The sequence below is a fragment of the Chlamydotis macqueenii genome, chromosome 5 (assembly GCF_036417535.1).
Source record: "Chlamydotis macqueenii isolate bChlMac1 chromosome 5, bChlMac1.mat, whole genome shotgun sequence".
NCBI lineage: Eukaryota > Metazoa > Chordata > Aves > Otidiformes > Otididae > Chlamydotis > Chlamydotis macqueenii.
The window spans coordinates 47,203,314-47,229,752 of NC_141560.1; the positions used below are offsets into that span (position 1 = coordinate 47,203,314).

Sequence of the window (26,439 nt, forward strand, 5' to 3'; positions counted from 1 at the left end):
ACAGACAGACTATTAAATCTACATTAATTAGTCCAATAAACTACATACAGCGGAGGAGGAGGAAGAAAACTATGGTTTAATTTATAAAAACATGACATTGAAATAGCTTGTTTTTTAAAAAAATCAAGAGGGAAAAATCTGAGAATAGTAAACTTTAAAATTAGTGTACTAACATCATTAGTTATATCTGCTGCTTTTTGCGTAAATGGAAGACTAATGTATTATGCTGGTAACTATATGCATCACAATATATAGTGAATATATACACATATGCATACACAGAGTCTGTGTGTGAATTACAACATATGGGCTGTATGATAGTGATGAAGGAATTAAAAGAAAGCATCTATATATGTTTGAATGTTTTGTTCTGGAGGGCTTTTGCTTTCAGAAGTGAATCTGCTTCCTTCAGTCACAAATATAACTTAAGTATTGTTATACAATTTTAAATCTTAGCCTACCAAGCTGGCATAGAGCCCATTATGAAAAATAGAAATGAAAATACCTTACAAGTAATAGTCTTGACTAATTCTCAATGCAAAAAAAAAAGAGATACAGGTGGAGATGAAATAAATAGCTTTGTATTATTTGCACTTTGTCTTCATCTGCTAACAGGAATTACTATAAATTTAACCAAAATAATATTCTCAGGGAAGGTTCCACGTAAACAATCAGAATATTTTTTTTTCCTAAAAACATAAATATGAGATTTTGATCTTTTTCTGTGTCTTAGAATTTGAGATATCAACAGATGGGCGGGGGGATTGCCATTGATTTTTAAGTTGGAAATGGGATAAATATCAAAGCATCCAATGTAGTATTTATCATCCTTGTTCTTTGCTATATATCTTATTATTGTGTTAGTTGGAAAGGTTAGAGAGTTGCAGTGTATGTGAGACCCCACCTGGAGTACTGCGTCCAACTCTGGAGCCCAAAACCTAAGAGCAAAATGGACCTGTTGAACTGAGCCCAGAGAAAGGCCACAAAGATGATCAGAGGGCTGGAGCACCTCTCCTATGAGGACAGGCTGAGAGAGTTGGGGCTGTTCAGCCTGGAGAAGAGGAGGCTCCGGGAAGACCTGATAGTGGCCTCCCAGTACCTAAAGGTGGCTTATGAGAAAGATGGGGAGATGCTCTTTAGCAGAGTCTGTTGCGATAGGACAAGAGTTTTAAACAAGAAGGAGGTAAATTTAGAGTAGACATAAGGAATTTTTTTTTTACAATGAGGGTGGTGAAACACTGGAAGAGGTTGCCCTGGTAGGTGGTAGATGCCCTATCCCTGGAAACATTCAAGGAGAGGTTGAACAGGGTTCTTAGTATCCTAATCTAGTCAAAGATATCCCTGCTCCTTGCAGGGCGGGGGTTGGACTAGATGACCTTTAAAGGTCCCTTCCAACCCAAACTATTCTATGGTTCTATGTTTAACAAAAAGATTATTGGCAATATTTGGCTTAGTTTATCTTCTTTCTAAGCGTCTTGTCTAGTAAGGACAAAGGTAGGGGCAGGACAGCCCTCAATGAAAGGCTGCTGAAGGATCCTACTTGATCTGCATTGAGTATGACAGCATCTCAAATTAATAAATTCAGGTAGCTCAGCAATTTGAACCTATTTGAAATTAATTGAGTTGTTACCTGCAAATGTCACAGATTTCAATGTTTATCCAACTTGATCTGAAGAAAACTGTTTGGAACAAAACAGTGTAGCATAGCATAGAGACAAATATTCCAGGACTTCTTAGTCCATGCTTTTCTAGCTTTGATTAAGAATATATTAATCAAACACTGTCTTTTGGAGTGTGTATAAATCAACTCTTCAGAGAAATGTCGTCTTTTCTGTTTTACAAAGTGCTTCCCCTGATTAAAACCCCACATGAAGCTGTTTAACATTCATAGTCACCAGTCACTCACTCTGTTAGAGAGAAAAGTCTCTACTTCTTATGCGAAAAATCCTCCCACTACAGAGTGTTTTACCATGTCATTTCAGAAATCTGTCTCTAGTCTATGTATTTTAATGTCAGTAGAATATGCCTCTGTTTTTTATCCCTAAACTTTCTGGCAAACATGAAAGTGATCAATTGACCATCTGAGAAACTCAGTCAAGTTGCCTATCCGACTTCTCAAGTTGCTGACACCATCTGGTATGAAGTCAGGAAACCTGACTGAAAAGAAGTTCTAATCTGATATTTTGACTCCCTAACCTTTTTGGTTAGTTCCACACATGAATTTAAACTGGCCTGAAGAAAGACCAGGTAATTACTTAGTGATGAGAAGAGCAGCACTGAAAGATTTGCCTGGGGCTCAGAACACTGACGGTTGGATAAAACTCAACAAAGTCCATGGCCCCAAAAGGCTGCTGAGGACCTGATGTAGGTTAATATGCTTACAGGAAAGGTCAGGCAGTAGTGGAAGCCTGAGCAGCAGAGTGCCTCTCAGCTCCGTGGCTGTTCAGAAGCTGAGTGGGTAGCAGACAGGAATTGCTATAAATGAGTTAACTGATTTATTTTTTTTTTTTTTTTAAGGCCCATATTACCCAGACGTGTGAGTGGGTGTCTGTGCCGTCCCTACAAAAAACTGGAGCTCTAATGTGAGCCTCCTGCATAATTGCAGTGGGACAGGAAGACCTAGAGGTCTCAGGCCCTAAGTCCAAGAGTTTGCCCACACCCTTCTTTTAAAAGTCGTGCATTTACGTTAGAATGCGTGTTCGGAGCAGAAAGTAATTCTTCCTTTCTTCTCCTCTTAATGCCAGCATATTTCTAGGAAAAAGAGTATTCTTGGTAGCGTCCTATTACATCTCAGCCACCCACCCTGATAGGAGTGGCTAATTGTTTCTATTGGCAACCACTGAAAAATCAGAGAAGCTTTTTAGCTTTGATTTATGACAGAAACCAGAATAACACCCGGGAAGAACACAGTAGTGGTTTCGTTTTCAGTAATTCTCATCTCTGCCTTGTTTCATCTGAGGGCAGTTAGGAACATAGGTCCCTTCAGCATAGCCACAGCTTCAATAGTTACTTCCACAAGTAGTGATTACACACTAAATGATAGAGAACTACTGGGATTCCTCTTGTAAATACAGTAGCTTTTGTTTACTTGAACATCCTACTTCTAAGATTGTATAACTATAGATAGACTAATTAGAAAGACTGCTAGAAGTCTTCTATCACTTAAACTTGTCTCTACCTAATAAAAGTAACTTTGTTACCATTGTGGGGTGTTTTTTTTTGTTTTGTTTTTTTTTGTTGTTTTTTTTTTGTTTTTCCAAAAGATATAATGGAATTGACTTAAAACTACTGTAAGAAGTAAACACTTTTCACCTGGGGACAAATTTGTCTTCTAAGTAAAATTAATTTATTGACTAGGATGCTCTCATAGTCTGAAATTGCATTTATCTTCTTAATCCTCTTAACCATGCCTTTATTCATATTGTTTAGATATGAATTGTGCAGTTAACTGTTACAGAAAAATAGTTGGAAGACATTTTCAGGGAGATTCTGTCAGATTTTTCAGTATGGTATTTGAATGTGGCAGTTGGTCAGAATTTTCTATTGGAACCTTATTAAATTTCACTCTGACCATAAATGCCTTTTTTTTTTCTTGAAAGATGAAAAGAAAGGGTCTTATGTACTACTATTTTCCTTTTCAATAATCTCAGTGTTTTCCAGCAATTCTGCATCTTTCATTGTTATCCTTCTGTGTGTCCTCTTTCTTTGTATGAATCATAGGAGGTATTTTAAAACCTATTGGACTGGCAAACTAGAAACTGAAGAAAGCTTCCTTCTCTACCAAAATAACTGAGTCAGAAGGAATCACTTTCAGTGGGTGAGTTGTGACCCAACCTGTCACTGGCTTCTTTTCTGAATCAGCTAAATAGCAGACACTTCTCAAAAATATTTGGAAATCATGAAGTTGAGATCATCACCTGTTTTCATGTAAGCTACTAAACAGCCACCAGCGGATAGTATTTTATCTTCCATAATTTCCTGACTGATGGTTATGAATGTAACCAGGAAAGCACCTTCAAATGGGTTAAGGAAATTAATGTTTGTATTTTTCACATCTAGTGTCTAGTCCTACTCTGGCTTTACTTCTTGATTAAGTTTTGAGGGATGAAGTGTTTATGGTAGTTTTTTTTATTTCTTTGTCATTAAGTAAAAACTGAATTATAGCTTCTGATGCCAATTAAAATAATAATTTCAGGATGAAAACATGAAAACTATTTAGTTCCTATGAAGTTCTCTGAGTGCAAATGGAGGTAGAATTTGGATAAATCTTGTACAGTTTCCATTTATACATCAGAATTGCAGTTTTACTACTATAATGTCAGCATGGACCTCTGACAAAAACTGAACCTACTGGAAAGGTATTGTTTTGCTCAATTTAGGAGAGGAATTGAAATCACAGTTTTCACATGAGAATAATATGGGGCAATAACAACAATATTCAGCAAAAGAAAAATTGCACTTCCTTGGAATCTTATTATTTGTGTTTGAAAAAATATACTCATTATTTGCTCAGGGTAAAGATTTGAGCTTTGACTAAATTTCAAACTTCTGTTCTCATTTCCTCACTCTGACTCAGAAAGCTGTTGTAATTAAATTATGTGGCGAATCTGTAGATGACCTAAAATGCTGTTTTTCTTCTGGGTAAATGAGGCATAGCGGATATGTGGGCAAGGAGAATGGCCAAGTTATGCTCCAGTGATTGGAGGTCTTTACTGTATCTCAAAAAATATAGGTTGGTATGATCATGTATTTACTTATATGTCAGCAGATGAAGTGACAAAGTGGGTCTTTGAAACTGAAGTGGCATATCAGAGAGGTTTTAGTTGTGTGTTCGTGGGAGATCTCACTGGCCAGAGTGGAACATATGACTGCACTGTTCTCTTTTGAGCTACTATAGTATATATAGGGAAAAATCAAAACTTAGAAGGAAAAGCGTGTCACGTGTAAAATGTGAACGAGGCCAGAGGTGCTTTGTCAAAATAACAGAATTGTAATCAAAAGCAGCTGTGGGCATTTTTTCATTTCTGTTGTCACTTCTAGGTCAGTGTATGGAGACTGTATGTAACTTTTTTTCTGATAGGGACTGTGTGCAGGTGCTTGTGGACTCTGCTGTTCATGCGTACACAGCAAAGGTTTTTAAAAACTCTCTGGTGCCTTGAAATGACTTCTCGGAATGAGTGTCTGTGGCAGTGCTAAATGTTTCCAAGCAGAGAAGTGCCATAGGCACTTTTAATTGAATTTAGGAGCTGATAGAAAGAGGCAAACTGTATGCTGAAATCCTGCTGTCTATCTGCAGCACAAGTCTAGCAGACAGGAACAGCAAAATCTTCTGACATTCAGTAAACTGCGTAAGAGGTCTTCAGAGGGACTGCTTCTAGGAGTTGAACCGTAACCTTTTTCTCTGTGAGTGTCACAGTCTTTGTCATACTGCAAAAAATGCTAGCCAGTGCTCTAAACTTGATGCTGCCTGTGACACTGGCATCTTTCCCTTGAGAGGTAAGATAAACACGCTAATCTATTTCATATAGGTGATAAAGAATGCTGTCTTCTTACTGGGATAGAGAGAGCATTTCCTCCCACTGACTTAATAGTAAAGTGTTTTCTATACTGTCACCCCTGCAGCAATGCATATAACGTACCCCCATCTATCAAAACATTATTGTTGGCCTGCTGGTCCGTACTGTAAATTGCTTGGCAGAAAAACAGTAGTGTTGTTGCAATTCTAAGGGGAAGAATGAGTGCTGTCTTAATTGCTGCAGGTGACTTATGAGAAAATTATAGAATAATGTATAACTCTTTGCCTGCAGATAGTTTTCGGTTGCCTGAAATTTTGTTAAAGGGATTGGGAATGTTCTCCCAGGAATATTTTTGTGGGTTTTTTTTTTTAATTAAATTTTCACAGCTGAACAAAATAGTCATCAATATTTACCAGCTACTACAGGTGAGATATTTCAAAAGCAGACTATGGAAATTTTAAAAGTATAGCTGGCATTGTTCTGCTGCAATTTTCTGCTTCTGAAAATGAGGAAGGATGTATTTTTACAGGCTGCACTATTGAGTACAAAATGAAGTATTTTGATGAAGAAGAACAGGACATTATTCATTTCACTTATCCATAGCAAAGATGCATCCAGAAAGCTACTTTGCAATGAAAACAAAAATATTTTTATGTTATCTGAAAAATTAATGTAACAATGTCTGAGAAGTAAATTGCCTGTTCATGTTCTGCAGCCACTGACCCTGGAAATCTCAGGGGATCTTTCTCTCTGAGGAATTATATTAGGCAGATCTGATTAGAATTCATAAAAATTGAATGTTTTCCATTGAGTGTTATAATTTTGACATATTTATTAACACTAGTAATAAATGGAGCCATCTTTTTGGCCCTGTTTGAATCGAACCAGTCTATAAGAATAGAAGAATCAGCTTCCTATACTTTTCAATAAAACTGGAAAGCTTTGTTATTTGCCCATCTAGAGAGCTCTCAAGATTTTTCAGAACAAGAAGAAATAACAGATCTTCCTCAGTGGACAGCAGAAGTCTATTTTCCTGACTACACTGGTATAATCTTGAATAATCGGAAGCAGAATAGATGGATATCAGAATAATCCATGTAGTCTAACTGTCCGTGTACCAGTTGGTATTTACTTTTGCTTTAAGCTACACACTACTGAACTATTTTTTTTATACCTATACATTCTGCTATTTTGATTGTAATGATTGGGTGCATTTACAGTTTCTCCTGTTTACTTCAAAGTTGGTAATTTTGTCAACTTTACATATGCCAGATACTGCTCTGCAGCATCTGTTTATTAAGCTGTTTAATCTCCCTAGGAGAATCTTGGTTTAAATCTGTGACTAACAATCATAGAAAAACATGTCCAAGACAGATGTTTTTCAACTTATGTATCTTTTGATATTGGGGTGCGTAGTATGCTTCTCAGAACTCTCCAAGTAATTTTTTCATTTTTTTTTCCCCCTGAAACTTATCTGGAAACAAGGTTGTGGTTTAAATATATAAAATATTTAGCTGGCTTTTTGACCTCGAGGAAGGTTTGAAGATATTACTTATTTCTATGGTTTCATCTTGAGATCTTCAAGACACAAGATATACGGAATGAGTTCTTTCACATTTGAGAGTCTTGTTGCTTCAACACTTGTGGTTGCGGAGACCAAAACTATATGTGTGTCTTGAAAGGACAGTTTAAAGCAACTATTAAATGACAGTATATATACATGTATTTGGCTAAATCCAGTGGATAAATCAGTAATACTAATACTTTAAGTTTCTGAGAAATTATATGAACATAGGAAAAAAATAATCAATATCTAGTATTATTGTTACCTTTCTAAAGGTAGTCCTTTAAAAGTCATTAGAGCTGAAACATTTACCTTGCTTCTATATTTAAAAAATTAACTTTTTAGAATAATTTTTATTGTTTTCTTAACTGTGTTGCAAAGGGGCTTCTACTTCATTGAAAATAGCATAATTGTTTATTTGGGAATGCCAGGAAGATTAATCTATTCTACACTTAAAACAATTATAGAACTTAATTGCAGGGAAAATGAAAACTTTTTACATTAAAAAAAAGGGTTTTTTGTTTAAAAATATTTGAATTTTAGTTATATCTTTTTTTTTTTTTTTACTATGTTGATCTAAATTTCTAAAACTATGTAGCTAGTTTATCTCTTAGTTGTTCTCTGCCTGATTCTGCCTGATCCTTTCCCCAAAGTAAAATACTGCAGGAATGCCTTCTCATTGCAACACACTACGTAATATTAATTACTTTGAAAATTATTTGGTTGTCACATCATTCCATTTTGGGCCAGAGTAGTGTGGACAGTAAGACACAGGAAAAGACAGTTTCTGTGGTACCAAAAAATTTTGAAGAGAAACTTCATGTGAGAACTGGTCAGACCACGTATTATACAGGTGTTGAATGATACTCACTACATACAGCTGTTTATTTTGTGTAAACATTGTTCTTCCATTTACTTAAATTGAGAACATCTCTGTATTAGATTTAAAAAAAAAAAAAAAACAGAATTTTTTTTCATATTTCAGCATTTAATATTTCAGTTGTTTGTCTTCATAATGCCATTGCTGATTCCCATGTCCACTCAATATTACATTAGTATCTTTTTCAAAAGAGCAAAGAAAAGACTGTGGGTAAGGGGAAAGAATGGACAAGGACCAGGATCTCTTACTCCTTTGCACCGATACCTTGTTAGTGAGTTGTTTGTTGCTTTTTTTTTTTTTTTTAGTTGTATGTTCTACCAAGAGCTTTAGAGAAAATAAGCCTTTTGAATACCCTTGCAAAATATTATTACTCTCTTCTTGCTGTGATGCAATATTTTTCACTGGTTTGTATATACTAACAGAGGGAGGTACATTTTTTTTTTTTACACTCATCAGCATTTGAAGTGAAAGATATGACCTCAAAATGTTTGTTAAATCAGTTATTTTTGATCATATTAGAAATCATATTATTTACTGGGTGTCCTGTAAACATTTTTAATTCACTAAATACCAGCTAAAGCATTTTTTCTTTTTTCTCATTTTATGTATAACTATGATATTTTAATGCTGGTTTTTCTATTCTTATATTTATATATATTTTATATGAGTCCAAATAGATGTTACAGATCTTTGTTTTGGGTTTTAGCAGAAGACTTATGAGGCTCATGGTAATGCTGTCTAGACTGTTTCTATTTAAATTGTGAGAATGTGACCTACTTTCATCTCCGTCACTGCATCTGCAGATTCTCCTATTCATGTCATATTAATTCGGCCAAGTTTAACAATTGTCCTGCCTCATTAGCTGGACTTGCAGGACACATATGGGAGACCTCAACCAGGCCAAAACTCATTTCTCTGTCATGCCAGGAACGTGTCACCCTATTTATACAGCCCTTTGTGACCCAATGATCTCAAGTAAATACTTCTTCTAGTTATTATTAATGGTTGCTGAGATACATTTTGCAAAGTTTAACAAACCTACATAATGATGGTCTGTCCATCTTGTAATGATGGGTGACTAATATCCATTCTTATGCATGCAGATGCAGAAACAAGAATTGAATTTTAATGCCAACTCATTTTTCCTTGGAGGATTGAATAGAAAAAAGTCTTTTACTTTCAATTTGTGTCTTGATGCTACCTTTGATTACAGCTTTTGCCAGAGTTTGATGCCTTTTGTTCCTTTGTAAATGTAGAAATTTCTTGAATCTTATTCATTGCCATTCGCTTTTTTTCTTACCATCTATTGCTAGTTAGTGAAATAGAAAGTGTGTCAACATATTTCACTAAAGAAAACTGGAGTGGACATAAGATGTTTCAGATAGCTGTCCATGAAGGCACCAGATTTGTCAATCCTGTATTTAGATCCTCTGGAATATGTCAGCAATTTCATAGTGAAATTCCTTCAAACTCTTATTTAAAAAATACAGTATTATCAGCTTCAATTCTCCTATTATTTTCATAAGCAATACTGCTTTTGATATTAATATCTGTGTGGTATGGAACATAATATTTCTTAATTGAGACTAGAGAAGAAGATAAAATGCCTCAAGTTACACAGTTAATAGGTTAAGTTAACAATAATAAAGTTTTATGGGTAACTCCTTATTTGATCTTTCTGCCCCCAAACTTGTCTATTCTTATTTTATATACTTAGGTGTGGTTTTCAAGGGCTTGAAGAGTTGAATGATCGCATCTTAAGATGGCAAATTTGGCTTTCTGACTTAGTTGTTGAAATGTTGGATACTATGTTAAGATTATAGTTCTATAGCAAGATTTATTTGCAATTTATTGCTGGTTGTTCTTGTCACACTAAACTTCAATGAAATTGAAATATAATACTTTTGACAAGCAGCAATGTACATGCAAGATCAGAAGAATGTCCTGAAAGTTAGGTACTTATGGATTTACCTAGTCTTGCTAAACATGCATACATGAAATGAAAAAAAAAAAAATTAAGAATAACACCGTTTGTGACTTTAGTTTTACAGAAAGCTGAAAATACAAAACTGATATGGAGCTTCAGAAAACTGGTTGTAAAAGACATAAATACTCCTTGCCTAATCAGATGTTCTAGGTGTGGTCACTAATTATTAAAATATAATTACTTTACATGCACATAATTCAGATAGAGGAGTTATTCAACATGTAGCCTGCTACTAACTTACCAATAGGAAGTCCTCTTTATCTCAGCTGATTAAATAGTCCTCTGTACAAAAGATTCATACAAGAGCTGTAGACTATTTAAATCCTCAGGTAGAACTTAAGAAGTTTGTAATGGTTGCTAGAGCTTCTGTTGGGTTCCTCCACCACTGTGTATTGTACTGAAAGGACAAATTAGGAACTTTGATAATAGGAGTCCATGTTCAGATTGAATTTATTATATAGTTGCTGAAATACATACTGTATTCAGCACACAGTTTTCTTCATTGCTTTGGTGTTGAAATTAAATAAAAAGCCGAGGATCCTAAAATTAGAGAATTAGCAAACTCTCATACAAATGTTTTTAGTACTTCAGAATCTCAGTGCTTTTCACTGAGGTTATTAACTCTCCTGCTTAGATTTTTTTTTTTTAATAAGGAAGTGCATCTAATGTGAATATTTTCCATAGAAATCTTTTTTAATATGAAAGAGCTGCTATGAACGTGTCTCATTGTGTGAGGGTTGTATTTGGACTAGATCTTCCAAAAGTGAATGTACATTTGCAATTAGCTGTGACTCAGGGAGCATTAAAACTCTGCAGTGAATTATTTTAATTGTATATAAAACCTGAGAAAATGTAGAACTTAGAATAACTTTTCTAATAGCAGAAGAAAAGCTTTCATCCTTCTTAGTTAAAAAGCCTCTGTCATGTTAACGTTACCACATGAGCTGAAGAAACAGAAACAGAAATCTTTAAAGCATTTATTTATAAAACTACATGTGAAGCTAGTTCAAGAAACCTGAGATTTGGTAGGAAACTGAAGGATTTACAAATACAAGCCTAGGGTGCCAAGTTATATTTTTTGAATGCCACAGCTCTCAGTACCCTGATTGACCTTTGATTTATGCGTTGGCTTTTACAAAGTTTTAACTTCTAGTTTGAAAATATTACCCAAAAAGAGTCATTGGGATGAACCTTATCATTTTGCAGTGATTTTATTGTTTAGGATTATATTATTACTGAAAGTAATGATTTAAATAGTACTGCTTTTTAGAATTACATAGAACGTAAGATATTCAGAATTCTTTTCCTCTGTGGTTTTTTTGGGAAATAGTCCATCCTTCCTTTTTACGAAAAGTATTCAACAAGTGCCAATATCAAAGTCTTTTCATAACTGCCTAAAGCAGCCTAGACTAGTTGAATTTACAAGGATATATTTGTTTTAATTAATTCATTTTTAAAATAAATCTACAAAATGGAAAATAGTTCAGACTTCAATCCTGTACAGGTAGAGATGCGCCTTCCCCCAGTCGATACAGTCATATGTTAATGTGATGCTAATTGAATGTGAGATATCATTTTTCTATATATGCTCAGTCAGATATTATGACCTAAATTATATACGTGTTTTCTAGTTATTTTTTGATCTGTGATGATGTAATGAGTTGGGTAACAGTACGTTAAGGCTATTTATATTTTTCCACTTTCTCTCCACAGACATTTTAGTTATTAAAATTCAGTTTTAGAGAATATGTGCTCTTCTTTCTATTTAGGATTACAAGATTCATGTATTGTAAATGTTGAAAAAGCTTTCACTGTAGGATGATACTCAGCACTTAATGCTTTTATTAAATTCAGCAATATACTAAAGAGATTTTCAAACAGTTGGGTTTTGGGTTTTTTTCTCCTAATAAAACCCACACAGGCATTTTCATGGGAATGACAGAGACATCATTGCAAGTAATGGTTATTTGTACCGTGTCATACATCAACATTGTCACTTTTCAAATGTAGCAGGAAGAGTTGAAAGTCATCAGTCTGAGTCATACACAGTGATATTTTTCTCTCCCATCTTCACTTTTTCCTATAATATATATTTTGTTTATTTCTCTCTTTCCTAAGTTGCTGATCCAAATTACAAATATTAAGATATCTGGGTATCTGGAATGCATTGGTGAGAAGATTAATTTGAGCAAAGATACTAATTTAAGCAACTATGATTAAAGGGGTGGTATGTGCTCTTTCGTCCTTGGAAGACCCAGTACTGTGTTTAATACAGTTGCTTCAAATGAGAAAAAGGAGTGGAAACCAAAGAAAGAAAAGTTACATCGAAAATCATAATGTTAAGTACAGAAAGAACCATCTGAATAATAAAATAGTAGCTGTGTTGCTAGAATAACTTGACAGTTACTTAGCAGTGAATCTGACAAAGCATTGCAGAATATGATGTAAGAAGTAACCCTAAAGTACTTGCAGATGTGGACAAAACATTTATAAACTGATTGACATTTTCAAACATAGTTTTAAAATGTGTTCATGGCAATCTTGGCAAACCATTCTTTTTTTTATGAATTAGTTATTTTATAAGATTTTGTATCTGTTAGTAGTTAGTATATTGAGGTTGTTAAAAGGCTTTACATTTTCGCCTTTGGGTTTGTGCAAAGCTTCCTCATTTTGAAAGACACAAAACATGAGTGCACACTTCTTTTTTTTGCAGCGATACAAAAATAATTGATCTTCCAACTCATACCTTTAACTGCAAAATCAAAACAAAAGAGTATACTGTGGGCAAATTAAAATACTTTTTTCTCTCTTCTCTTCCTGCTAAAACCAAACTTGAAAAGATAATTTCAGATGAAGAGGCATATTTTGTTTCATCTGAAGTAAAATGCTATATTTTGTTCAGGATTTCTGATTTTTTAAATGAAATTTTAAATTCAGCTTCAAAAATGAGCTATTACATATGATGGCAATGAGGAGAAAGGAGGTCTATAAAACTGACATTTCAGAAAGAACTGAAACAACTGACATTGAAAAGAAGAGAAGAATGAGGGGCAGAAGTAGGGGAACAATAAAACTTTTCAGCACATGAAATGTTATTGGAAATGAGAGTAATCCATGCTGATGGTATCCATGCAGGATATGTAGTGGGTTTACACTGTAGCAATTTTTTCTATGTTTAGTATTGGGAATCACTTTTTAATAAAGGTACTGAAATATTGGACCATAAGATAGTGGAATATCTGTTACCAAACTATTTCTGAACAAGTTAGATTGCCTGTCAAAATGGGTGACAGTTTACCTTGTGAGAGAGGTAGACTAATGAAAAAAAAACCAACCTGCTGAAGGACCTAATTTCCTAAATACAAAATAGGGTAGATGGGTTCTGGAGTCAAGGTAAAGTCTATTTTTACACTCAGATCTCATAAACTTAACTTATTTCTAAATTTTAGTGTTTCTTTTTGTATTAGTATTTAAAGTACAAACCTGTTACTAGTTTTGAAATTGTGAGCAGACTGGTTTGTACTACCTCTCTCTTTTGAAAATAATGATAATATATTTCTGTTTTTTACTGCCTCTCTTCAAACTCTCACAATATAAACCAGCAGTGATTTTCCCATAGATTGCAAGAATGACTTGTTTTCCTTAAGGAGCAACTATAATAAGATAAATTAATTAAACTGTTAGCTTAAACTAACGATGATCACTTTCAAGAGACAAATAAACTGTTTATGGTCATGTGGGAGTCAGTCCATGACAATGAACTGCAAGAATATCACAACACCCCTCTGTATTTTTTGCCAAGGGAAAATAATTGATCTTTCCCCTGGGACTTACTTCACGCAGATTATTAGAACATGGCCAATCCAACAAGTAGATGTGTGCAAATCAGAGGTTTTTCTCCAATTCTAGTGGCAAGGCAGCTATTTCTAAATTCAAAAGCAGGTTATTGTTCTGCACAGAGGGAAACAATTGCACATTTATGAGATATCCTTAAATGTGTTTTCCTCTCAGCACCACATCTTTTTCATTTGAGTGGCAGCTGAAGTGCAGAGTCATATACTGAATTAAGTGAAAAGCTAAATCAAGCAATTAGCTGTTCTTTCAAAGACAATGAAGGCACCAAGCGTGATGTAGAACACATGGATGTTAACCCTTTTTTAATATGTAAGTCAGAGCAGGAGAGGCAAGTGTGATCACTGGTTTATCTCTGCTCCTTTTTACAACCCCTTGAGCTCATGTTATGCAAATTCATTTAACTTTCATGTGTGTGAAACATTTGCATTTACAACTTTATGACTATTATAGGCCCTCATATATTTTGCTGTACATTTAAGACTTTCCCTTATAGTAAACTGCAACAGAATCTGACATAGACTAGAGGGGTTTTTTTTGTGCCTTGCAGAGCACAAATTTCCTGGGCTTGATTCCACAAGTGAAATTGTGCTGGCTTTACAGCTGTAAAGAAGCAAGTAGGGCTTTACCTAAATGTTTCAGGGGCAGTATGTACATCCCAAGAACCACAACAGTTCAGCTTATAAAGTTTTACAGGGCAGCTTTAATTTGTATTACTGTGGTAAAGATTGCAGATTCTCATAGTTTGTGTGGAAGGTTACTGAGCGTGGACCTGTAGTCCTCAAAAGGTTTAGTTCCGTACTGACAAAGAGAAGGACTGGAGTTTGTTTTACTTGAATACAATATGGCTCTAAGACCCTATTACAGAGTAACTGTACAGCTCTTAACAGAGTCGTTGATAATTTGCTTTTCTTTTCATTCTCTGAATTTATGGCAAATTCATGTGGCATTAGTATTTCTTAATTTTGTCTCATACTTTTCTAGCAACTTAAGAATTATTCAAGGGTGAATTGATTTGCATGTATCAAAATTTAAGATAAGGCTGGAAAATGTAGGACATTAATGCATAAAATGTGTGCTTTGCAATTTGAGGTCATACAAATACAAATGTTTGGAAAAGTCTGCGTTCAATATTTTTTCTCCTGCAAAGTACCATTACATAGCAACAGATTTAAGTGTCATTAGAGTGGTTATTGGGGGCAAGGAGAAAAAAGAGAGTTGACTCATTCATTTGCTGAGTTTACCTGGAATGGGGAACATTAGAGTTCATTTATTTCTGTTAGGTGATTTGAACATTTTGCAACTTGAATTACAGTCGAGGTTACTGTGCAGTTTCTAGAAGTTTAAGGTTACGTATTCTTAAAGCTAGAAAATTTTATTCCCCCTCTCTAGTTTTCTTCTGTAGCTGTGAATTAAACTGATTTTTCGCTTTAGCTCATGCAGGTGCCCAGAACAATTAACAGAGGTCAGTTTATAATGATATGCATGCAACTTAGTCTTGCTTATTTTCTCCTACTAGCTGTGTTCTGGAGGAGGTACAGGACTGTATTTTAGAGTTATGGAATCTTTTAATTTTTTTTCCCTGTTGGGAATAATTAGTAATCAGTCTTGCTTTTTTTTTTAAGACTTCATGTGAAAATTGTGATTCTGTTAAGGGTTTTTTATTAACTGTTATTCTCAAGGCCGAAGACGACACATCCTGACACTTTAAATAAGCCATTTAGTATAAATCATGTACAATCCAGTAAGCCTAAGTCAAAACACTATTCTGCAATCTCACAGCTAGTCTCCCACAGGTTTATAATCATGCCTTATGTACATGGAAAAAAAAAGGTATACATAACCAGAAGTGTATTCTGCTGCATTTTCCATCAGTGTTACCTTTATTGAAGCCTGTACAGAGAAAGTTCCTTGAAAAAAAACATTAAACAAAAGATTCTTTTGGAGGTCTTTCCAATACATAGTTGTTCTTGTAAACAGGTAGTAAGAAATGAAACAATTGGATCTTTTTTTTTTTCTAGTTTTGTAATCAGTTGGTTCTATTTCATTTTCCTTAAATGCTATGATAGTGCTGGCAGGCAGCATAGATAGACTTTGGCAGAGTGAGACATCTCTATTGCTTGTCTGAACTTTGGCACAAGAATGACAGTTGTGAGAAAATACCTTAATTTATATGCAGATCCCTAATAGAGTTTTCATGTCTTCTGATAATTTTATTTTCTCTTTCTCCATATGAAACCTGTTAAATTTTATCGATATTTCCCAGTTATTTTCCCCAGGTTAATATTTAAAGCCATATTTGCAAAAAAAAAAAAAATTCTTATTTTGCTTGTAAGAAGCAGAAAAATAAGTGTGTGTGTATATACACATATGTATATATGTATAAAACAAGTAAGTGGAAGTATATCTGACAGGCATTTTATATAGGTGGACAAATAATTTAGCTTTTCTGATGAAAGTAATTCTGACAAAGTAATTGTATATACTTACTTGAGCAAAACAAGTAGAAACTGACCAAAATAGTTAGAGATATCTGAGAATTAAGCTTTGGGACTTAAGTTTGGCCTCCCGTTTCAATAGACCTGCACCATGCTTGTCCATAGACTTAGCTTGCAGGTTTTTTCAGTTTTTTCAAGTATCACTTGAAAGCAGAATATTTTGATAACCTCAGTAAATATATTTCTTAGTATATTCATATTCTAAAATTACCTATGACTAAATCTCATCATTTCTATCATTTAATTTGGATTAAATCTTTTATTTTCTCTAAAATAAAAAAAAACCCAACATATTCTTGATTGCATATCAGTATATTGGAGAATCCTTTACTTTTTTTTTTATCAGAATAGAAAAAAAAAAGAAAAGTTGCTGCATTTTATCTTTCATTACACTTCTTTTTAGCCTGACTTCTAATAATTCTGAAACATGTCATTTCTAATAACAGCATAAATTTATGTAGGCCAGATTAGGTCACTTTTGTCTGAAATGATCCAAAGTAATTTAAAGTACAAAATGCAGCTGCTTCTGACACATTGAAGTAATAGTTGCACTGTACCCGTTATACTATATGTGTATTTAAAAAAACAGAGTTTGAGATGAACTTTTTTATGGATACTTTTTTTTAAGGATAATTTCATTCTTTCTAACTTGATTTTCAGCATTGAATATGTCCAGGACACCAGAGAATACAAGGAGCAGCAGGATTTCAATAAAACTCACAGAAAATAACCAGATGTCCCACAATGCCCTGTTGATAATTTTGCATAATGTTCTTCATTTCTCTTAGCTAGTGTTGCTGGGATACTGAAGATACAGATGTTCTCTGTTCATTATTAATTCCTTGATCCCTCCTTTTCTGTTTTTAGAGTTGCCTCTTCAGTATTTTCATTCTACATTTGAAAGTACAATGTTTCATTCCTCTTGAAATATTTCTAGTGCATAAGTTACCACAGCTGACGCTGGTTTTTGCTCTGACATCATCCTTGTATATCATGAAGATAGTATACAATGTCCATTCAACAGACATTGCATACCATCTTCACAACGGTGAATTTAGCACCAAGGACAGCAAAGGTGGCGTTCCTGAGCCGTTTCTCCCTCATGGTTAGTTCCCAGCCTTCACTTTAGTAATAGGGAAAAAAAAATACAAAATACTTTGGGAGTGGTTAAATACCAGAATAGATTGGCCAGAGAGAATGTGGGCTCTTGTAGGTGTTCAAGTCTCCACTGGACATACCCTGAGCTACCTGCTCTGATTACACCTGTTTTGAGCAGGAGACTGGACTGAATGACCCCTAGAGTTCTGTTCCAACCAAAATTATGACTCTATGATTTAATTTGGTTTTTGTAAAGATTAATGGAAAAAAAATAAAAAACCCAGAATACTGTAGACAGAGAATCATGTATGGAAAAAGTATATATTTTTCTCTCCTTTATTTCTCTTTAAGTTGCTTGTTCTGTAAAAAGTGTAAAGATAGGGGAGGTTAATACAAAGTTTTTCTAGAAGTCATTAGATAACAGTTCTGAATGTTATGAAAAATTAATCATAGATGGCACAGGACTTATTGAAAGAAATGGATTTGTTAATGAAGATATGAATATATAAATGCTTTCTGGTTTTCAGTTTGATATTCATCCTAACCATCTCATACCACCTTTGCATGCAGCCACATTGTCATAAATTGCTAGCTTACTGTTGTTCTCAAAGTATTCAGTAAGGTAAGAAATGGTCATGCTACAAGGAACATGCCTTGTGCTGCTTAGACCATTAAATTCCTGATCAAATTAGGAATTTTAGTTCAAGTCCTTTGATATCACTGCCTTTTGTATAATGATAAAAAAAAATTACAGTGGAGTGGTTCAATTCTACTTACATGATTGTATTTCACCTACTAAAATTTTAAAAGAAATTGAACAGGAATGCCAATTCTTGTTCTTGGTGTGACAATTCTTCGTGGTACTACTATGAATCATTTACCAGAAGTTATAAGGCAGGTACATTTTTAGGTGGTCTATAGAATGGTTCATAAGTTATGATTTTAGACACATTGTGAAGAAAAGACTCGTATGAATACAACTTAATGGATTTTTCTGTTAATTTAAAGGTAATAGCTTACAGGGTTTTTTTTTCCTATTGTAATATTACTAACAAATTTATGTTATTGATAGGGAGGCATGATCATTAGCTCCTCTGTTAGTAGTTTCCCAGGAAATGCTCTGCACCTCGATCCTTATTACTCAAACTATTGCTCTAACAAAAAAGATTAGAGTGTGAACTATATCCTTTTATCCTCTGTTTTCTAAAAGAAGAATATTAGCATGAGTGAAGTCTAGATAAGGTTTGGAAGTGCTTATACCAGAAGCTCTAGCAGGTCTCACGCAGGGTTGGTTGCAATGGTGCTACAATAATCCTTCGTGACCTGATAATTATGTTTGAGAATTATTTCTCTGATGGCTGTGAAAGTCTGACTTTGAGGTTTTTTTTTATTCTTGACTCCTAGTTGAAGGTTTTTTTAAATAAAAAATGAAAGAAGACAGAAGCAGAAAAATTGAATAAGTTATCTTAACATTGCAATAATTTTAAAGATGGAGGGGCAGGTGGAAAATGAATATGCTCATTGTGATTTTGTTGGTTTTTTTTTTTGTAAACAGTTGAGGAAGCAAATTTTAGTGGAAATAACACATATAAAGTTTTGTTCGTGTAAGCTGATTTTCAAAGATATAAAGACTGTTTTTAATTATTTATAGCTATAACTTGATATTTTCTTATTCAAAAAATTCAGACTTTCTTCTTTGTCTAATTGACTGCTCTTCTGTTTTATGTGTGTTTAAACTTGATGCCTCTATCTGATTTCCTTACTTTGCTGCCTTATTTCTTTATGCTCTTTCTGGGTGATTTTAAATTTCTATATTTATGCCTTCTCTGACCCTGCAGATTATACCTTCTCTTATTAAGCTTCTTTCTCAGTGCTAAGTGTTGTGCTGACACCCATACCCATACAACTGTTTGCACATTTGACCTGTTCTTTGTTCAGATCACTCTCTCCAAGACTGATAAATGCACTTGTATAATATTTAGTTAGTACTTTACATACAGAATTCTGACTCCTTCTCAGGAAGCCTGTACAAATATGTCTACATTTGTAATGAATTAATTTGGTTGGTTGTTGGTAACCTAGAGGATGATCCCCTAGCTGATGCTACCAGATCCATTCCACAAAAGGCAGCAAGCCTGTGCCTGGATTGTGGCAGAGGTGTTTCCTCAAAATGACCTGTGCCTCTGCAATCCCTCTCAGTGCTGTTCAACACTGATAGTATGAATGCTCTCTGCTGTGCATTATGGCAGTCTGAGTGACACACCATTCAATGAATAATAATGTGTCAGAGCTGCAAGTAGTTAGAGCTTCCCTCTCACTTCTAGCACCTTGCCTAACAAACTACTCCCACACGGGTTTATGACAAAGGGGTATATTTATATACTTGCTCTCATTTAACCAAAGCAGAAATCCTTACTGTTCTACAGCGTAGCATATAAGGTCTTCATCAGCATAGTTGCCCTATAAATATCCCACTTAAATACCTTACAGAATCAAATCCCGATGGTGGGCATGGATACAGAACTAGTCCAGAGTAAACATCCATCAGTTTGCTAAAGAAGGAAAGTATAAGATGCAAGTTTTTGAAGTTTTCTGCAGCAAGACAGGGAAGTTGTATCTCAGATGTTTTCTCTGTCTTAATAGTAGTATATTCTGGAAATAAATTTGAATCTGTAAGTATATTGTCTAATGCATTTTCTGTATGCATAGAATTGCCCCAGTCATTATGACAAGTTTTTATTTGTTTTGGGGTCTGGTTTTTTTTTTTTTTTACTGACCAGCAGGCTTAAAGACTGGCTCATAATCCTCCCATATACTAACTCCCATCAAATACTGTAGTGACAAACTGGTGATTTTCTTCGGTTCCAAGGAACTAAGAACTAGAAATTAAATCTTACAAAAAATAGGATAGCCACTGATATCTTGATACGATTAAGCTGACATGAATGGTGCTGACTACCTGTAAGAAATACTCTTACCCTGCAAAGTTACACATGGAACTTAAACATTTAGCACATGTTATTGTCTGTTAAGGAAAAAAAAAACAAACAACCAAGCAGTGTTCTTGTTTGAAAGGCTTTTAAAGGTGGAGACATATGTGAGTTGATTAATGCACTTATAAAAAAAAAATCTATAAATCACAGAATATTCCAATCCAAGTGTTTAAGCACCTGAATACCTTTCAAAAACTATCCTGGAGGGTTTGTTTGTAGAATAAAGTCAGGTGAACATCTTTGGATGTTGTTCAGAAAAGTTTATATTGAGGAATTTTGGCATGCTCAAATTCTCATGTGAACTATAAGAAATTCTTATCTTAAACACATTAATTTAATGGAAGCAATGCCAGTTCTACTCTGCCTACAAACAAGCAGAAAATCCTACACTGTCAAGTTCAAGGACCATTCTGCATCTATCTCTAATTCCAGTGTATTCTTTTGTAGGTTTGACAAGCATATCCTTTGCAATAGCTACAAGCTACATTATTTTAGAATAAATATATGAGAAATTTTCTATCTTTTAAGTCACAGATGTTTGAAAAATTCTTTTATGAAACTATTGTTCCTACAGTGGTTTTGACCATAAGAAAAACGTGCCCATGACAACATTTAAGTGTTACCATATGTCATGATAAACATGTGTGTACACACATACATATATGTACCTGTATAAAAGGCAGAAACAAACCAGTCCTTAATTCCCATATCTGTGGCAATCATGCAGGAAATGAAATAACTATTTCAATGTCATTCTGTGATTTTAATAACTGTTTGAATTCTTAAGAAAATATTAAGGTAAAATACTTGTGGAAAGCAATAATCACTTTGGAACCATTTATTTCTTGTTTTTATATTGATATTTTCTTTGTTTTTATTTTCCTAAGAAAACTGAGGGAAGAGCAGTAATTAAAAAAAAAAACAAACAACCACCAATTATAAAAATAGGAGTAGTTTGAAATTATCAGTGGTTTTGTTTTAAAACTAATTTGTCTCTAATTATCATATTTCTGGGAGAAGTTTATAATATTAATTTGAAACAGCTTTATAACCTTACTTTTGGGAGAGCTTGCATTAAATTTGCACTTTGAACCTAAATATCTCTTCTCTTCTGACTTTCTCTTCCAGAAAACGAATTATAGTAAAATGTACTGTATGTACTTTAGGACCACAGGTGGTTAATTCCTGCTTCCAGATCTATGCCTTCATCTATGGAGTTATTAAATGTGTTTTCCAAAAGTGGTGATTCATTCTAGTTGGCTCGTCTTTGGAGAACACATTTTAAATGGGACTGGATTTAATAAACATTGCTGTGCCTACTTTTGAAAATAAGGCCCACTTGAAGCATTTTAAATTGAAACCCTTATCCATTGACCTCCTGATTTTCACCAAATGTATTTGTAAGCCATTTTTTGGAAAATTTGAAAACCTCAGCCTAGTATTCTAGTTTTCTTAATATTACCCCTAATTATTACCCGAAGACTATCAGTACTGTAAACTTTGATGCTAATACTACTTCTTATCTCTTAAATGATAGGTATTTTTATTAGCATGTTGACTTTATGATCTTGGAGGTCTTTTCCAAACTTAAAATTTCTGTGATTCTATGATACAGCATCCTGGCTTGTATCAGGAACACTGTGGCCAGCAGGAGTAGGAAAGTGACCATGCTCAGCACTAGTGAGGCTGCACCCTCAGTACAAGAAGGACGTTTAGTTGATAGAGCGTGTCCAGAGAAGAGCAACGAAGCTGGTGAAGGGTCTAGAGCACAAGTCTTAGGAGGAATGGCTGAGGGAACTGGGGTTGTTTAGTCTGGAGAAGAGGAGGCTGAGGGGAGACCTCATTGCTCTCCACGACTACGACTACCTGAAAGGAGGTTGTGGGGAGGGAGGTGTTAGTCTCTTCTCCTAACTAATGAATGATAGGATGAGACGAAATGGCCTCAAGTTGTGGCAGAGGATGTTTAGGTTGGAGATTAGGAAACACTTCCTTACAGAAAGAGTGGTCAGGCAGTGGAACAGGCTGCCCAAGGAAGTGGTGGAGTCACCATCCCTGGAGGTGTTCAAAGAATGCGTAGACATGGCAATCCAGGCCATGGTTTAGTAGGCATGGTGGTGTTAGGTTGATGGTTGAACTTGATGATATTAGAGGTCTTTTCCAACCTTCAAGATTTTATGATTTTATGATAATTTCCAGCTACATGAACAAAGGAGTTCAAAATAAATGCGACTGTAAGGAAATGCAGTTTCAATCTAAGCTAGAGCAAAAGTGCAAGGAGAGAGAAATAGAAGGTCTGAAAACACCAAAAAGAAGCATCTCGTACAAGTGTTGACCAAATCCAGACTCCTCTGTGTCACATCTTGGTTTTTTTCTTTTTTTTCCTACTCCCAAACAATCCTATAATCCTGATGTACAGCTTCTTAAAAACAATATTTCATTCCTTGCAGGTTTTTTTATCCTGTTCATCATCAGAAATAGTCCCCTTAACAAGAAACTCGTCCCTAGATCTTGAAGACCAGATCTGATTCAGTAAGGTGCGTTTCTATTTAGAACTGTACCATACCCACTAGGAATGAAATTTGGAGAGATAATAGGAAAGCTGAGTCTAAAGTATAATTAATTTAAAACAAGCAAACAAACAAAACCACTTTAATCCTTATTCTTGCCATCATTTTCACCAGTTGTAGCTGGCAGGATTTCTTAACTGCTTATCAGAATTTCTAACATACAGTCAATAAAGAATGAGAAATGTTCTGAACTGCAAGTTCCTTTTAGAACTTCTCAAAGGATCCTATCCTAATGACAAAAAAAAAAAGAAGTTTATTTCCATTAAATCTGTTTCCTGTTATTGTCTCCAAAATATAGAGTTTTATTTTCCCCTTGTAACCTTTCCAGGGCTTAAGTGCAAATCCAAAACAAGTGGATTTTGGCTATTCTTTCACTTATATTGCTTTATGAAATGAAAGTTGTGGAACTACCTATTATGGAATAATCCTGTATTCTCTTTAGAAGTCACACCATAATGGACTATACAGACTATTGGTTTGTTTGGAGTGGCAGTAGCCAAAGTCCAAAAGAATTTCAAGAGGCTCGTTATTATCTGAGTTTATTAGATATTTCACATTTCATATGCTCTCTAAATAATTTTAGTGGGAATGTGGAGCTAGAAGGGAGAGCTGAACACTGGGCGAGAAAATCCGGAGAACTCAAGGTGGAGATTGGTCTTTTAACTCTCTTATAGTGTATTTCAGAACACTTGTGAGTATAAATACAGTGCCTCCTGCCTTCATTCATTGCTAGGTCCTAAATTGTTCCTTGACTTTTTAAGCCATCTAGTTTGAGTCAACTTTTGTCAGAGTACATGTATATCATAACGCATTCAGAGATCTTAAATTATTTAATGTCAGGTATTGACTACTAGGGTACAGAAAAGAATGCTAATTATTTAGAGGGACGGGTTTTTACCTCTTTCTCTGCTACCTTGTATTTTTCCTATTTACCTTGCCTGCTGTAGTGCACATCATATGTTGCTTATGGTGTCACATCATGCACAGACACAACTGTGAAACTTTATTCTCCCTAATCCAACTAATGGTGAGTCCACCCTGTTTAATACCTTCAGTAAGCATTATTTCCATTTTACAGGTAGGGTGACAGGCGCACAGAGAAATCAAATAGACTATCTTGAGATCATGCAAAGACTCTGGAAATAGTGCTGGCTATAATGCTTTTGATGTGCTCGTCGCTGGCCGCAATCCTGCAAGCACTAACGGTAAGGTATATTGCATGCATTATAGTATTTCAATCCATTTTAATTTGGATAAATCTAAAAAAAAAAAAAGTTTCTATTATTTTCCAATGGCAAAGGATAAGCCGTAAGTGATTTAAGAAGAAAGAAAAAAAAAAGAATTGAAAAAATTCAGTATAAAAAGTACATGGGTTTTGTTTTGTTTGTTTGTTTGTTTGTTTTCCCAATAAAGGCTAAGTGGAAAATTGTCTGATATATAAGAATGATATCCAGCATTTGGGTATAGAGGATGCTGAAGACATTTCATGAGATTAATTTATTTAGGAAGTTATAAGTACCTGAAAATAGATCTTGAAAATGAAGTTTATCTCCTTGACTAATGTTATTTGTGCCGTGAACTTTTTTATTTCTTCCATTTTGACAATTGCCACTGTTGGTGATCTCTTTGCATAAAACACTTCTTTTTCTTTCCTCCTCAATTTATTGAACGGTATAACTTGCTTTGGGATCTTGCATGATTAAAGCAAGCCATTATGCATTTTGTGATTAAAGTTGAGAAATCTGTTATCATAGTTTTTCTTTGGCTCAGAGGTTAAACGGAAGCTCTTTTCCCCACAGCAGAATTTCACCTTGAATATATGCTAAAGATGAGGACAAGGTAGAACAATATCCCTGCTAAGTTGTTTCTCAGTAATGTTTTTAGGTATATGTAGTTAAGATTTTATTATCAATAAATGCAAATTGTATTTCCCAGTCAAAATAACTTCACAGGAGATGAAATTAAGATGTCTGATACATTCATCTCTATGTCAGAGTATCATACTCTTGCTATTTAAAATTCACTGAAGAAAAAAAAATGCTGTCACACTGTAAAGATATTATTTCCGAAATGATGCATCATTCCTATCCAAGTCTCCTTGTCTATATTCTTAAATTTTACATTCTTAAAAATTCAGTTTAAAAGAAATAGTCTTTATTTTTCACTCTACTGACATTTTCCACCTTAAATGATTCCATGATTCTGTGATTTTAAAATGTTGAATGCAGTAGTTAATTTCAGTCTAAAATGTTCACGTTTTACAGGAAGTTGAAAAACATGACCATTGCCAAGAACTGGAAATTGGAGCAGAAAAATACAAAATATTATTATTATTGTTATTGTTACACAGCTTTTGTTCTTTGCTAGGGTTACTATCCATGAAAATCACACTTTACCATTTGATTCTGTAATAGGATAGGGGTTTTGATATGGGCTTATTTCTAATCTGTCCTAATTAGTTGAAATAAAAATTGGAATATAATATGAAAAAAATAGTACTGAAAGGCTACATGGCTACTGCTACAGTAGAGATTAAATGTGCCCTGTATTGCAGGGAACATACCTACAGTCTATTTCTAACCAAATAAAGGTGGGTTAACAGTCGTTTTTAAAAAATGCATTTGTCTGTGTGCATGTTGTGAGAAGCTATTTGTGACTCAGAAACAGAAAAAAGCTTGTCCAACTGCGGAAAAAAAAAAAAAAGTGAAGATTAATGTTGATCTTTAAGATGCTGAGCTCACAGGTAGAGTTTGGAATGGAAGTTAAAATTTAAAATCACATGAAAAAAAGATACTCTGTAAAATTGTGGTCATCTTTAAGTCTATAGAAGTTTTGTCATTGACCTCAGTGGAACCAGAATTCTTCTCCTGGGTATAAAGGAAGCTTTTGGTTTTTTTTTTAATAGGTAGCTACTTTTGTGAATATGTGTATACTCTTAAGATTTAACACTTTATTAAATGTGACGTACACTAAAGTCATGCTACAATAAACTTAAAAGTGATTACCAACCCTAAAGATTAAGCTCTTGATAAGGAGATAATTTCATAAATGTTCTAACACTAACTGTATACATATATATATATGTAGGCCTTAGAATTGTAACACAACAGTCCCAAGAGCAAAGTTAGGAAAAATCTAACTTTTTTTTTTGTTAGTGATTTGCTTTTTTTTTTTTCATGTGTTTTCCTCAAAGCAGCATTTGTTTTAGAAAAAAAAATTTCCTCTGCTGGTTCTGAGTTGACTGCTATGCACATAATTCTCCTGAGCACACACGTGAATAAAAGAATCTGAGAGCAGATTGGAAAAAATATTTTTACCAAATAAGTGTAAGACTTCTAACTTTCCTTCTATGTAAATACTTTTATAAACTGTTAAATTACAGAATCACAGAATGGCTGAGGGCAGGAGGGACCGTTGATGATCATCTGGTCCGACCCCACTGGCTCAAGCAGTTTCTTTGTCAGAAACAATAGATATTATTATA

General features: G+C 34.3%; 1 protein-coding gene across 1 annotated transcript in view; it reads left to right on the plus strand.

Moving 5' to 3' along the window:
• The window catches only part of LRRC4C (leucine rich repeat containing 4C), a 459,752-nt gene that overhangs the window by 315,413 nt on the left and 117,900 nt on the right, over positions 1-26,439 (plus strand). The window contains exons 5-6 of the mRNA XM_086749986.1: positions 22,836-22,922; positions 24,034-24,160. The gene's annotated coding sequence lies outside the window, so the exon portion shown is untranslated. The remainder of the gene's footprint in view (positions 1-22,835; positions 22,923-24,033; positions 24,161-26,439) is intronic.